This window comes from Octopus bimaculoides, chromosome 20, assembly GCF_046866305.1.
Source record: "Octopus bimaculoides isolate indiv1 chromosome 20, ASM4686630v1, whole genome shotgun sequence".
NCBI classification, from domain to species: domain Eukaryota; kingdom Metazoa; phylum Mollusca; class Cephalopoda; order Octopoda; family Octopodidae; genus Octopus; species Octopus bimaculoides.
Genome location: NC_142947.1, coordinates 29,214,998 through 29,230,588, shown reverse-complemented (window position 1 = coordinate 29,230,588; position 15,591 = coordinate 29,214,998). Strand labels below are relative to the sequence as shown.

Below are 15,591 nucleotides of genomic sequence, written 5' to 3'. Positions count from 1 at the left end.
AACGAACAACAAAATATGAATTTTGAAAAAAGTATCTATGAAATTAGTTTTTAAACATCGAATGGTTATGGGGGTTCACTTAAATAAAATTATACTTAAAGGGGTCCATAGATAAAAAATAGTTGAGAACCACTGCTCTACATGATTACTCAGCCTGCTAGAAATAACAGCTAAATGCTCCCTCAAATCATTCTCCACTATCTTAGAAAAGGAGACATTGGATAATGTGATCTTGGGCACCTTGAATAATAGAAATGAACAGGATGGTCACTATTGGAATTCCTTTAGTCATTGGTCTACTCAATTGCAGCTGATCTTTGAATAAACAATGACAACATCATCACATTTACCATCTATGCAAGCATCACCTTCTCCATCACCACAATGAACTGCCATCATCATCACCATCATATGGCTTCATGATTGCTCTGAAATATTTGTGAATTCAGATGTTAGTTTTTCTGAAAGATGATATCATTAACCGGGATTTTCAAATATAGATTCAGACAAATACCATCTTTATACTCCTGCATTGCAGCTGCTTATCTTCAGCCAATATCTCTGATTTACACACATTACACATCACACATCCTTGTAAACTTTTTGTTGTTTATATTGGAATGGTGCCTGTTATTGCCAATGATGGTGGGAATGGTAGCAGTGATGATGGTAGTGGTGACATTAGTTGTGGAAATAGTGGTGTTAACAGCAGTGGTGATGATAATAGTGATAAAGGTGGTGATGGCAGAGGAAGCAGCAACAGCACTAATAGTAATTGAGTGAAAATATTGTTTAGCCCCAGGTCAACCCTAATGACCTTCCAACCTTATTGGCTTGTTGAAAAGAGTGGTAGCAGAGTTAATGGTAATGATTTGGGGTAATAGGAGTGAAAATGTTGTTTAGCCCCAGGTCAACCCTGATGAGTAGTTTTCTAGCCATTCTATATATGACCTTCTAGCCTTATTGGAATGTTTGAAAAGGGTGGTAGTGATGGTATTCTCAGTGGCAAAAGTGGTAGTGATGGGTAGACTGGAGTAGAAATGATTGCATTTTTGTGTTGTCATTTACATATCGCCCAGATGGCATCTACATTCTCTCTCTCTCTCTCTCTATCTATCTATCTATCTATCTATCTATCTATCTATCTCCTTCTCTCTTTTCCTCTCTACCCCTGCTACTTCATATTTCCCTTTCTCTTGCACACTGCTCCTGTATTCAGTTTAATATCACATTCTTCCATCACCAACAGCAATACCACCACCATCAACATATAATATCTGGCTCTCATTCCTAACTGTCAGCCATTTCATTTCTCTCTACTTTCACAGCAGTTTGCTAAAACATATAAACCATACGTTTTGAATATTGCGTCACTTTTGACAATGAGTATTTCAATTATTCAATCTACACATACCTACCTAGCCATTGAATTATAGTGGTTGAATATTCCAGAGATATTTGTACCCTTAACACAATTTGGTTGAATCAGCATGGCACAGTGGATCCTCTGAGTTATAGTGACTTCATCTTACAACTTTCCTCACAGTGCTGTCTGCCTTACTTCACTGACCAGTTTGCTTGATTCCTTAATAAAAGACACTTGACTAAAGTGCTTTGCAGTGAGACTTCTTGATTATGAAGCAAACTTCTTAATTATTCATACTTGAACCCAAACATCATCATTATCATTTAACATCCATTTTCCATGCAAGCATGGGTTGAACCTATGCAGGAGGGTCTGACAGGAGCTGGCTTTATTTGTCTGTTTTGGGATGGTTTCTATAACTGGATGTCCTTCCTAACACCAACCATTTCACAAAGTGTGCTGGGTGCTTTTTATGTGGCACCAGCACAGGTGCTTTCTTGGGATGCTAGCATGAGTGCTTGTTACATTATGCCAGCACAAGTGTTTTTATGTGGCACAGCATGAGCACTTTTACATGGCACTGGCATCGGTGCTTGTTGTGTGACACTGGCATGAGTGCTTTTTACGTAGCACCAGCATGGGTCATAAAGGACATGCCTGTATGCATGCACAGCCACAGTTTTACTTAGCTTGATATGTCTTCCCAAGCATAGGAAATCACCATGGTGATTATAAATAGATACTTATATATGTGTATCAAATATTGAAACACATACACATATATAAGTATCTATTTATATTGTATTTAACTTTGAATTATTGGACTTGCAGTAAAATCAGTACTTGAAGCAAATTCATACACTCTCCACAGTCACTTATTCCATTTAATTATTCCAATATCTATCACTAGTAATCCTAGGCTTGCTGACTTATGTATATAAGGGGTTCATGTAATGCTTCCTTGTTACTCTGCCAGAGATCCCACAGCATCTATAAATAAAATGAAGGACTCTCTTAAGAGAAGAGCATCTACATGGTTGCTCGACCAATTAGAAATAGCTACCAAATTACCTCAAACCACACTCTGCCATTTACAAGAGAAGGCACATTTAATAATTACATGGAAAAATGCGAGCATGAAAAGTAATAGTTACAGGACAAGCTATTACACCTGTAAAAGTATAGGACAAGCTATTGCTTCTGGTAAAGTAAAGAATAAGAAACTTTTTTACTTAAAATATTGCAGCAAAGAATGCCAGTTCTTCTAATCTATCACTCTTTACAGTTCTCATCTTCTAAATTTATTGTACAAAACTGTTCAGCTAATTTGTAAGTTTGTCTAGTTAGTCACTTTTTTCTGTATTTAAGGTAGTAAATTAGCCAAATTCTACTTAAATAAGTATAGTGTTATTTGTAAACTATGATAAAATAAGTTTTAATATTCAAATTTTAATTTTAGCTGCAATATTTTAAGTAAAAAGTTTCTTATTCTTTACTAGAAGTAATAGCTTGTCCTATACTTTTACAGGTGTAATAACTTGTCCTGTACTTTTCCATGTTTATAATCTTAAGAATATGACTTTTCATGCTCGCATTTTTCCATGTAATCCATGACTTTTTCAGGTGTTGCTGTTATAAGATAATTAATAATGTGCCAATAATTTAAGATTTTACCTTATAAAATACTGAAAGATAATATTTCAATTTTTCCATGTAAGTGATGATAATATTTCAATTTTTTTCATGTTTAATTTAAATATATGTTGTGATTGAATTATTTGATATTACCCATCCTTGCCAAATTAATGGCAGGGATTTTTGCCATGTTGTTGGTTACACCAAGGCTCACCAAAAGTTACAAACAAGACCCCAAAACCATCAGTTACCAGGCGCACCTTCAGTAACCTAATATTGCAATATTGGGAGGTCACAGGAAGTCATTCAACGAAAAAAAAAATTTCCAATGATTCCAGGATTGGTGGAGGTCAGGGTACTTGATCCCATGCAAAAAATCAATTTTTTTTTTTTTTTTCCTTAGTGAAAATCGTGCGGGTGTTAATATAGAAATTTACCATAATTTTGTTGTTATTTAGCCTCAAATCAATCCTGATACGGCAAACCTATTATCAAAGACATTCCAGCCTTCAGCAAACCGTCTTTTTAGGGATAATCTAGGACATTACATACAATAGGCGTGTGATTTAGGTAGGGGAATACTTTGGCTGTTATTTTTAGCGTGTCGAGCGACCAGGTAGAGGCTCTTTCATTGGTTCAATTGCATGATGAGATTTTTTTACACATATATGTGTGTATATATATCATCATCAGAAGTTAGAGAGTAAATCAAAAGCTGAGAGTTTCGTGTATTGACACTTATCAAACATGAATTTGTCCATTGTGACTCTGTAACTTCTGATGAAATCAATATCTATAAAATAGAAGATGTTTGTGTGTGTACGTGAATGTGGTTTATGCACGTCCACAAATTAGCACGCATGTCACTCCAATTTTAGGAGAAGATTCGGAATGACCCTATGTGCATTTTAGTGAACTTTCTCTCTCAGAGGTACCCGCGTATACCTGTAAAAATCGATAAACTTTTACCAATTTTGAAGTTTGTTGACATGGCGAAGTCAAATCTGTGCGTATGCACTGAAGTAGAGAGAGAGAGAAAGAAATTGTATGTTTGTGAGAGGGAGGGTGAAGGAGATACATTTCTTTGCCAGCGTCTGTGTGGTAAGCAGCAATCAAACAGAAAAAAATACCCTCTCTCTCTCTCTCTCTCTCTCTCTCTCTCCCTCTCTCTATCTCTCCCTCCCTTACATACACATGCCAGTTATCTCTCTTTCTTTCTTTCTTTCTTTCTCACACACACACACAGCAACATTACACACAAAACACATGTTGCCAAAAAGAAATAGACGCTATCTTTTTATAGTGAGTATGCCAGACAGAAAGTGTGGTGTGTATGTGAAGTTGTTTTGTTAGTGTGAGAGAGCAGCATGTGTGCGTGTGTAATGTTGCTGTGTGTGTGAGACAGGGAGAGAGAGAGAGAGAAAGAAAGAAAGAGAGATAAATGTGTGTAAGGGAGGGAGAGAAATAGAGATGGAGAACGCGCTCTCTCTATCTCTGCCAAATTGATGTAAAAAAACCCATGTGGTCTGATTTTCACGTTTCTAGATATTGTACCGTAAATCGCCATTTCCAAAATATATTTATTTCAAATCATTTATCCGTATATATATGTAAGGCAAGGTGTGTGTGTTTTGTTGATATACGGGCAACACACACACACACATATGAACATGTATGCGTACAAAAAATATGTATGCAATTGGTGTACATACGTGCGTGTGTGTATGTGTGTATTGCTCATATAAATAAATATATATATATTTATATAGATAGGATGATAAATTGAATATTAATTCAATTTAAAACCAAGTGGCCTAGCATATAACAAATCTGAAAATTCAGAAAAAATTGTATTACACGTGTATAAGGGATGACCACTAGGTGGACATCCAATATGCTAGAAAGAGGTCATCAACGACTCAACCACAAAGAAAAATAATGTTCTCCGGGTTCCTAACCCATGAGCAAAGAGGGGTTAGATGATGGCGGTGGTGTTTTCAAAGGGATGGCATGTGTAACCTGATCACCTCTGCCGATCAAACTCTCAACCCATGCGCTCCAGTTGCAACACTGATTCTGCCCAAATTTGACGTCATGTTACTTAGTTTGGTTTGAAATAAAGAACTTGATTAGCTTAATAATCCCAACTTAATCCCGGGCAAAGCCGGGCTATACTGCTAGTAACTTCTAAAATACAAAATTTTGTCAAAAACGTTAAGAGTAAACCCTGTTCTATGTGGCATTCTACCAGTATCAGAAGTTTGAAAGTGTTTAGTTTAAAAAAATTAATTAAATAATCTGTACATCTAATTGAATAGATCCAAAATGGATGAAAGTCAAAGTTGACCTCGGCGGAATTTGAATTCAGAACATAAGGACGGACGAAATACTGCTTCTAAAATACAAAATTTTGTCAAAAACGTTACGACTAAACCCTGTTCTATGTGACTCATTGTACCAGCATCAGAAGTTTGAAAGTATTTAGTTTAAAAAAATTAATTAAATAATCTATACGTCAAAGTCAACCTCAGCAAAATTTGAACTCAAAATGTAAAGACAGACGAAATACTGTTAAGCATTTTGCCTAGTGCACTAATCTTTCTGCCAGCTTGCCGACTTAGAATGTAAACATTCATTTTAGAAATATATTCTTTATTCTTATTGCTTAAGCATTATTCCCTTACTTAATGACATTAAATTTCATAACATTTTACTTCATAACTCTTTTTCTACTCATTTTTATTCAATGCAACTAGCAATTCTGAATTTCTCATGCATTTTTCTATAATTTAAGCATAAGGAAAGTATACTTTTAATTTAAAATTTTTAAATTTATGTTAATTGAAGATGAATATCTGCCTTACTACCCCCCTTGAGGTCACAGATATTTTGATGTAACTTTTTTTCTACTGAACCAAATCTCAAACTATTTATGCCAAAGTATAGCTGAGTAGGTGTCCTCTTTAAAACAATTAACAGTTTGCAATTTAGTTGTGAACTGAATTAGTGGTGAAGCTTGGAAGCTGCTGCAATTGACAAAATGAAGGACTTAAGAATATATTCAACCACTACCATGGTTGAATGATATAGTGTTAGATACTTCTGAAAACAAAGATAAGATGATTGTTGTCTGTTATAGCTTTAATCATATTTCTGCAAAGTTAGTTCTAATCTATGCCTGAGTACTCTTAAAATCACAAATACCAGTGATATACTAAGTATGTGGGGAGGGAATTTGAGCAACTGCAGTTATCTTTCCCTATAAATTCACGGCCTTTTATCTTTTATCTTTTACTTGTTTCAGTCATTAGACTGCGGCCATCCTGAAGCACCACCATGAGAAATTTTAATCAAACTAATAGACCCCAGTGCTTATTTTCTTTTTAAGCTTGGTACTTATTCTATTAGTCCCTTTTGTTGAACAACTAAGTTACAGGGATGTAATCACACCAACACTGGTTGTCAAGCCGTAGCAGGGGACAAACACACACACACACACACATATATATATATACAATAGACTTCTTTCATTTTCCATGTACCAAATCCACTTACAAGACTTTGGTGTGCCTGAGGCTATAGTAGAAGACATTTACCCAATGTGCCACACAGTGGAACCGAACCTGGAATCATTTTACTTCATACTTATATCTGCGCCTTGTACCAGTTAAGAACTTATTTCAATGAGTCTTTGCATTTTTTTCCATATCCTCAGTAATAATATTATCAAATCATTCTTTAGCTGATATTTGCCCTTATATGCAAGCAAAGAAAAAACAAAATTTTTAGTACTTGAATACTGATATTGCAAGTTAGAGGTGTCAACCATCTGGACTAGCTAGGGTCATTGGGTACACTTTGTATATAACCAAACTAAATGCCAGTGAGGAAAAGGTTGTCTTGAAATTGGCTCCAGAACACTAAAGAGCTAGCTGCTTGACACCATACAACCCTGATTAGGTTATACTGATATAAGAGATCTTTTAACTGATTAAGTATTGGTGTTACACACACACACACACACACACACACACACACACACACACACACACATGATATGCACCTAACTTACACTCATAAAAATGTGTTTGCATATATGTGTGTAGACGCACTGTTATTGCATGAAACATGTACATTCACCACCACTACTTCCTATTGCTTCTATCAACATCAAAAACTCACATACATACACATAAACTCATGCATTTATGTGTGTGCATGTATATGCATCAGTATGTGTGTGTGTGTATACAAATATACATATATATGTGCACACACTTGAATGTACTTGTGGTGATGGTGAAGATAGGGTGAATTTACTTTTTACAGATATTTATGCACACAATCGTATATCTGCATAAATATCTATAAAAAGTAAACTCACCCTATCTTCACCATCACCACAAGTACATGCACACACACACACACACACACACACACACACATGAATGCACAAGCACACAAATTAGCTGTTGGTAAACGCTGCATAGAAATAACTTTACCAGTGTAGCTGTTGTATGTGCGAGCATATTTATTACACATATTGTGTGAGTGTATGTTTGTGTTTATGTTCTCCCCAACCTTTCATCCTCATCCCTGTAGTTTCTTCCTTCTTGTTCTTGTTTCAGTGTTTATATATAGTTATTTTTTAAGATACAGATAAGGTAATAATTGATTTTCAAATGCAGAAACACTGATAGAACAGTAGAGACAGGATAAAATATCCATCCTGTTTCTACTGTTCTATCAGTGTTTTTGCGTTTCAAAATCAATTATTACCTTATCTGTATCTTACAATACATTTCTAAAACAAACATTAGTTTGTTTACATTTATAGTTATTTTTTGTTTTTTTGATTTGTAAATCTATGCCTTAGCACTGTGAAATATCTCAGCTGTGAAGCAACTTGAACAGTAGTATGGTTTGGTATGATTAGTTAAAAGTGGTGTGATTGATAAGGTTGTGGTTATGCATGTGACACAGTATGGTGTTATAGCAGCAACAGTAGTGGTGGTGGTAGCAGCAGTAGTGATGTGATGGTGGTGATAGTAGTGGTGGTGGCAGTATTGGCGGTGGCAGCAGTGGTGGTATTTTGTTGAAATCGGTCATAACTGGGTAAACCAATGACCAAATTCATTCCAGCTATGACTATGCAGGACATTGTTCAGTGTGTCTTTCCTGTCCTTGTTCAAGGTGTGATTTGAGAGAGTTTGGCTGCTACTTTTAGCTGGCTGTGTAATCATATAACAGCTTCTTTATTGGCTGTGAACTTTAGGGAGTGAAGGCACATGGCTTAGTGGTTAGGGTATTTGGCTCATGATCATATGGTTTTAAGTTCAATTCCCAGAGGTGTGTTGTGTCCTTGAGCAAGACACTTTATTCCATGTTGCTCCCATCCACTCAGCTGGCAAAATGAGTTGTACCTGTATTTCAAAGGGCCAGCCTTGTCACATTTTGTGTGATGTTGAATCTCCATGAGAAGTATGTTAAGAGTACACATGTCTGTGGAGTGCTCAGCCACTTGTACGTTAATTTCACGAGCAGGCTGTTCCATTGATCAGAGCAACTGGAACCCTCATCATCATAGCCAATGGAATGCTAGTTATTTTGGATTTTAGGGAAATTTGGTTGCAATTTCTAGCAGGTCATATAACTACATATAAGCTATGGTCAACCATCTTTCAGACACAATATAGTGTAGTTCCAGATGCAATATGTATATTTCCTTTTTAACCCTTTAGCATTCAGTTTATTCTGAATTGGCTGTTATTTCTAACAGGCGATATTCCTGTAGCCTTACTTTTAGACAACGGCTAGTCTCATCTGTCACAACTGCATAAGATGACATACCCACAGTTGTTGGTCATGGTCTCCTCTCATTGAGATTTCATCTCTAAAAAGTAGATCAGCTTTTGAACATTGTCCTGATAGGCCACAGATCTTCTCAATCGTTCTGTACTATAACTGAAAAAATCAAGTAGGGAAATGGAAGTTATTAATCCTTGTAGAACAAAGTCAAGATAATAGATAGGGAACGATACTGGATGATAAAAAAAGACTGCACAGTTTCCATCTACCAAATTCAACTCTTGTATTGCCTAGGACAATATGGGATTGTGCCGTGGGATTGAACCTTGTTGTATTATGGCTTGTGAAAGGAACTTCTTAACTTTAGAGCTATAGAGATAGATAATAATGAGAAAGTTAATGATGTTGAAGGTGGTAGCGGTGAAGAGTCTGTTGGTGATTGCAGTGGTGGTGGTGGAGGGGGGGTGAGTTTGTGCCTGCAAGTGAGAGAGTAATGATAGAGATTTATGTGCATATGTGAGGAAGGGAAACCCATTCAAAGAATAATGTAAAGCTCCAAGGAAAGTCTAAATAAAGGAGCTTCAAAGATCTACATTACTGAGATCATATTAGAGACATTGAAGCGATATTTTACATTCCCTGCTATTTACAGTCAACAGTATCTGATTTCTTAAGTCCTAGGGCCTAGTTTCCAACACCACCACCACCACCTCTATTCTATTCACCATACCAGTCTCTGTGTTACCCCATCCCACCATTTGATTACAGCCAGCTGAGGTATATATATATATATATATATATATATATATATATATATATATTAATGTAGTTTGCCTTGCAGATTAATCTAGAAATTTTATATTAGAATATTGGGAAGTGGGGTGCTTAGCTAGAGGCTAGCTTGCCCATTGGTTGATTGTTGGTAGTTGTATTGCTGGCCTTGTGTGTCTGTAAGTTACTTATTTATGAGTGTGCGTGCATACATACATACATACAGTGTGTGTGTTATACAATTGGCTTATTCCACCAAACTAGTTGGATATGCTGATAGGAAAAATTTGAAATCAACTCAAATTTTACTATAAATTTTACTCTACCCACAGTACTGAGTCACCCCCAGCAGTAAATGCTGTGCTCTAATTCTTTAACTGGTTTTAAATTATTAATCTTAATTTAACATTTAAATGTATATATATTAAATGTGCATATATATAAGTGCAGGTCTGGATGTGAAGTAAGAGGCTTGCTTTCCAACCACATGGTTCCTGGTTCAGTCCCACTGCGTGGCACCTTGGGCAAGTGTCTTCGACTATAGCCTTGCGCTGACTAAAGGCTTGTGAGTAGATTTGGTAGATAGAAACTGAAAGAAGACCATCATGTGTATCTATGTTTGTTCCCCACCACACTTGACAACTGGTGTTAGTGTGTTTATATCCCAGAAATTTAGCAGTTCAGTAAAACAGAGAGATAGAATAAGTACCAGGTTTAAAAAAACTAAAATCTGAAGTAAAAAATATTCAAGGTAGTGCTCCAGTATGGCTGCAGTCTAATGACCGAAACAAGTAAAAGATAAATGATGCATGCACACATTCACTTATTCATATATGTTTATATATGTATGCGTGTTTTTTACATTTCATCCTCTGTGAAAACTACTGAGCTATAAAAAGTGGCATTGTCGTCAATTTTTTCCCTCTCGATAAATCATCCACTAGGTCCATGATTTTGATCACATATGGAATTGGAAAGCAGGTATAGGTTAGTGACAAGATGAGCAGCCAACTGTAAAAAACAATGCTTCAATAATATACGCTCATGTAACCTATACTAGCTCAGAAAAATGATACACTTACACACTTGTGTGTGTGTATACACGTGTATCATCATCATCATTTAACATCTGTTTTCCATACTGACATGGGTTGGATGGTTTGATAGGAGCTGTACTAGGCTCCATTACCTATTTTTGACATGGTTTATACATTTGGATGCCCTTCCTAATGCTAACCACTGTACAGAGTGTACTGGGTGTTTTTTATGTGACACCATATATATATATATATATATATATATATATATATATATATATACATATATATATATATATATATATATATATATATATATGTTACTGACATTACCAATAATAGTGCCATGTAAAAAGCACTCAGTCCACTCTATGGAGTGGTTGGTGTTAAGAAGGGCATCCAGCTGTAAAAACTGCCAAAACACACACAGTAGCTTGGAGTAGTCTTCTACCTGGTTGGCTCCTGTCATAGAAGACAGGCATTAAATGATGGTATGTGTATATGTGTGTGTGTGTGTGTGTGTATATATATACATATATATATATATATATATATATATATATATATATATATATTTATATATGTATATATGAGGTGGTATCAGAAAGTTCCTGGACTAGTTATGTTTAATAAAAAATAACTTATTTTCCTCAGTTTTAACATCATCTCCTTTGGAATAGTCACTTTGCACAGTAATACACCAGTCCCAGCATTCTTGCCACTTTTGGAATCTGGCCTGGAAGTCGTTTTCCATAAACGGATTGAGGACCTTCTGCAATTCACTCTTGATCTTGACAATAGTGTTAAAACAGCGACCTTTGAGCTGCATTTTCATCTTGGGGAAGATATGGAAATCCACAGGTGCTAAACCTGGCAAATAGGGCAGGTACGGAAGTGATGTCATGTTGTTTTTGGTGAGAAATTCACAAGTAAGGAAAACTTGGTGACAGGGTGCATTGTTGTCATAAAGAATCCATGTTTATTCCATTATTTGACAGCTGTTTCATAATCTGTGTTAGTTACACAAGTGACACTACATCATCCGACACACATATATAAACGAATATAAATATGAATGTATATCTGCACCCATCTTATAATAATTTTGTTTGTCATTGCATTACTTAACTCATTGGTAACACTTTTACGTGATTAGAGAAAAAGAAGGAGAGAGAAGCATCTATGACATGAGGTAGAGGGAATGTAACTAACGCTTTCACATGGTTAGTTGAAGGGACAGAGAGGAGAAGGAAAAAGGAGAGAAAAAGCAGATAAGGTGAAGAGTGAGATAGAAAGAGGAAGAGAGAAACGTCCATGATGCGAAGTAGGGGGAACATAATATTTATTACCTGGTTAAAAAAGTTAGTTGAAGGTAGAGGAGGAGAGTTAAAAATATAATTTTAGCAGAGGGGTGATGTTCTGATGGTGAGGTTAAAGAAAGGTAAAGTGAGAGAGAGAGAGAGAGAGAGAGAGAGTGGTGGTGGTGGTGGTGGTGGTGGTGATTGGATAGTAAAAAGTGTATTTTTTTGTAATTAAACTAAGTTTTTTTTATATCACCTATCACTTAACGCATGCACATAAGTGCAATTTCATGAAATATTCAAGCTTATTTATGAGGCAGATTTATGCAATTTAACTAATGGTTGTATCATATGTACAGAATTCTTTTTTCTTTATGGGTAAAATGGAAAAATAATAGTAAATATTTATTTTATGAGTGTTGTATATTAAGTCTATAAAATTGTGCATAGAGTGTACATATAAAGTGCATTAAGTAATCATCATATTCCAATTTCTTTTACTTTTCAATGATTAGCAGATGTGTGACCATCTTTCTATACAGATACAAAACAGGCTACACTTTCAGGTTTTTTGGATAAAGTTTTCAGAAATAACCCAATAGGTTTGCCATTAATAAATATTCACAGGTCCCACTAGTAAGTATAACTATGCTGCAACATAACAAACAGAATACACTTCAAAACATTTCATGGTAGGTTAACAACAGATTCTGTTATAAGTAACAAATAGTTTCATTATATAGTTACAAACTATATAAATGTATTCAGCAGATTTTACATATACTATAATTACTATATATGGAGTGCATTAATGAAGCGATGACTGTAGATAAATACAGATTCAGAAAAGAAATATAACAAAATCAAAAAATGAAAGATAGAATTAGAAAGAATAAGATTTTATTTTCTAAAGGTTCTGTTGACCATTCCTGTATTGAAATAAAGAAAGTATAAGATAAGAAAATAGAGAATACAATAAATAAATGAATAAATTAGCATACAAATAAATAGAATGAAAAGTATGGAGAAAATAAAGAAAAACAAAAATGGATTTAAATATGTAGATAAAAGGCCAGTTTTGTGAAGGACAATGTAATTGTTTAAGTAGAAGTACTTAGCAGGATAGAAAAGTGGCCTAAACTGTTGGAATTTCGCACATACCCGATTCAGAAGGACATGAATGTCATTCCAAGACTATTCATAAGGGTATCATCATACACACACACACACACACACCTCATATAAATATTCATAGACACATTCATACATATACCTTCACATATGCACTCACACATACCAGTTCTCAAACAAAATATATCAGAATTGTAATTTCATAAATAGTTAATCATTTTGTTTAAGTGACCAAATCAAACCTAACTCATTATTTGCACGCGCGCACACACACACACACGCACACGCACATGTGCACAATGATTCATACCTTATCAAGCTATCCTATTATGTATCCTAACAGTTAGGAAATACTATATTATAGATAAGTTACATATATAAATGGAAACAATAGGCTAAAAGTGAGGAATCAGATATAATGAAATAAAATAAAGTACAGGAAACATAAATCTAGATGTAAACTAAGTGGGCTACGTTTTAGAGTTAACTGGTTGTATTATTAGCACAGTCAAGTTCATGTTAATAGTTTGTTTATTTGTACAATGTGAGGAGGACTAGCAGCGCATTTTTGGACATCATATAACTAATTTATGAGAAAAGATTTACAGGTAATTAGTTCATAGATTAAAGATATACACTAACCATATCATTACTATCTAATGTTGATATATCAGTCAAATTCAACCCAGTGCAGACTGGGATTACATAAACTAAGCAAGGTAAAAATACAAAAACTTAGAAAATTAGAAGTTATACTAATTGGAGGGAGCAGGCTTACAGAGGTTGACAAGTAATAGAAATATTAATTGTGCAATTAGCTTAAAGCTTGTACATTAATTTTTAGCATCATGTGGGAAGGACATAGGGTACATGTGTGGACAAAATATTATTATATCAACTTGTTGGTTTATGAGATTTTACACTTAATTATTTCATAAGTCTTAGATATACACAAATTACATATATCATTACTAGCTTTCTACAGTTGGACTTTACATATAATACAAGCAGTTTCATACTCTTATCTCTTTAACTGCAGGTATGGTTATAATAGCCTCAATATATGTATAGACATTTCCATGTGCACTTATGGAACATTTGTAAACAACTTTCTTACTCAGGCAATATCCATCAAATGGCCACAGGGTTTTATTTCTAAAATTACAGAGTTCATTTACTTGATTGGATGGTTGCTGTTTACTATTGTTCTAAGATGTGGATTATTATCCTGATTATTTGTTAATTCCGGGGGTTATATAAATAGAGGATAGACTGTTTAGTTTTTTTATTATCAACTCTAGCTATATTTTGTTGTTGGCACTCCGTCGCTTACGACGTCGAGGGTTCCAGTTGACCCAATCAACAGAACAGCCTGCTTGTGAAATTAACGTGCAAGTGGCCGAGCACTCCACAGACACCTGTACCCTTAACGGAGTTCTCGGGGATATTCAGCGTGACAGTGCGACAAGGCTGACCCTTTGAAATACAGGTACAACAGAAACAGGAAGTAAGAGTGAGAGAAAGTTGTGGTGAAAAAGTACAGCAGGGTTCGCCACCATCCCCTGCCAGAGCCCCGTGGAGCTTTATAAACACTCACAACGCCCAGTCTGGGAATCGAAACCGCAATCCTATGACCATGAGTCCGCTGCCCTAACCACTGGGCCATTGCACCTCCACTCTAGCTATATACAGGGCAACATTAGGTGTTGTTGAGTTGGCTAGCTTCACAGAGTGTCTGTTAAATATCTTGAATATCTTCTAGTATGGACTAAATGCAGAGAAATGCTTGTCCCAAGCTTTGAAAACTTTTTGTAGTTAAGCTGGTTGCTAAACTTAAACTAAATGGTGGATTAAACCAGACCACAGGGATTTGGCTGTTATTCCTGGTAGGTTGAACAATTACATAGAAGCTTCTTCTTATTTCCTTCAGACAAAACTATATTACTGCCAGAATGCTTTCTTTCTAAGTTCATTTTTCTGGATATTCTTTCTGGCCCTTCTTGGCACTAGCCCTGTCCTCTTTTCCAAGTAAGGGGTCTCTTATTCCACACAAATTCAAAGGCATCAGGTGAATGGGTTAATTATCAACAGGGAATTGAGAACATTGTCAAATGTTGCAACTTCTGTATTAATGGTCAGGGATATCAAGCATGTGCACCCCCAACACTCTTACACACATTCTTTTTTTAGTTTCTGTTTACCATATTTATAGATACAGACAGTGAGTAATTAAGAAAAATGATAATCATCATGAGAATAAAACATACAATGAAGTAAAACTTTAAGTGTGTCAGTACCCAGGTATAATTACTTCCATACCCACACTTTCAGCCCTTTCTATACATATGCACACACACACATGCACACTCAGTCCTTTGTACACACACACTCACTCATATAGGCAGTTAAGTAGATGTTATTAAACTGTCCATTTTTGGTCTCTGTCATTTTTTTATATGCAACATACACTGAGGATTTCCTGAGGTAGATTCAGCAACAATTGTGTAATTACTGTGGATGACACCAGATAGCCATTGACAGT

General features: G+C 35.4%; 1 protein-coding gene across 2 annotated transcripts in view; it reads left to right on the top strand.

The window, feature by feature from the left end:
* The window catches only part of LOC106874719 (interference hedgehog), a 325,926-nt gene that overhangs the window by 248,462 nt on the left and 61,873 nt on the right, over positions 1-15,591 (top strand). The window lies entirely within an intron of this gene.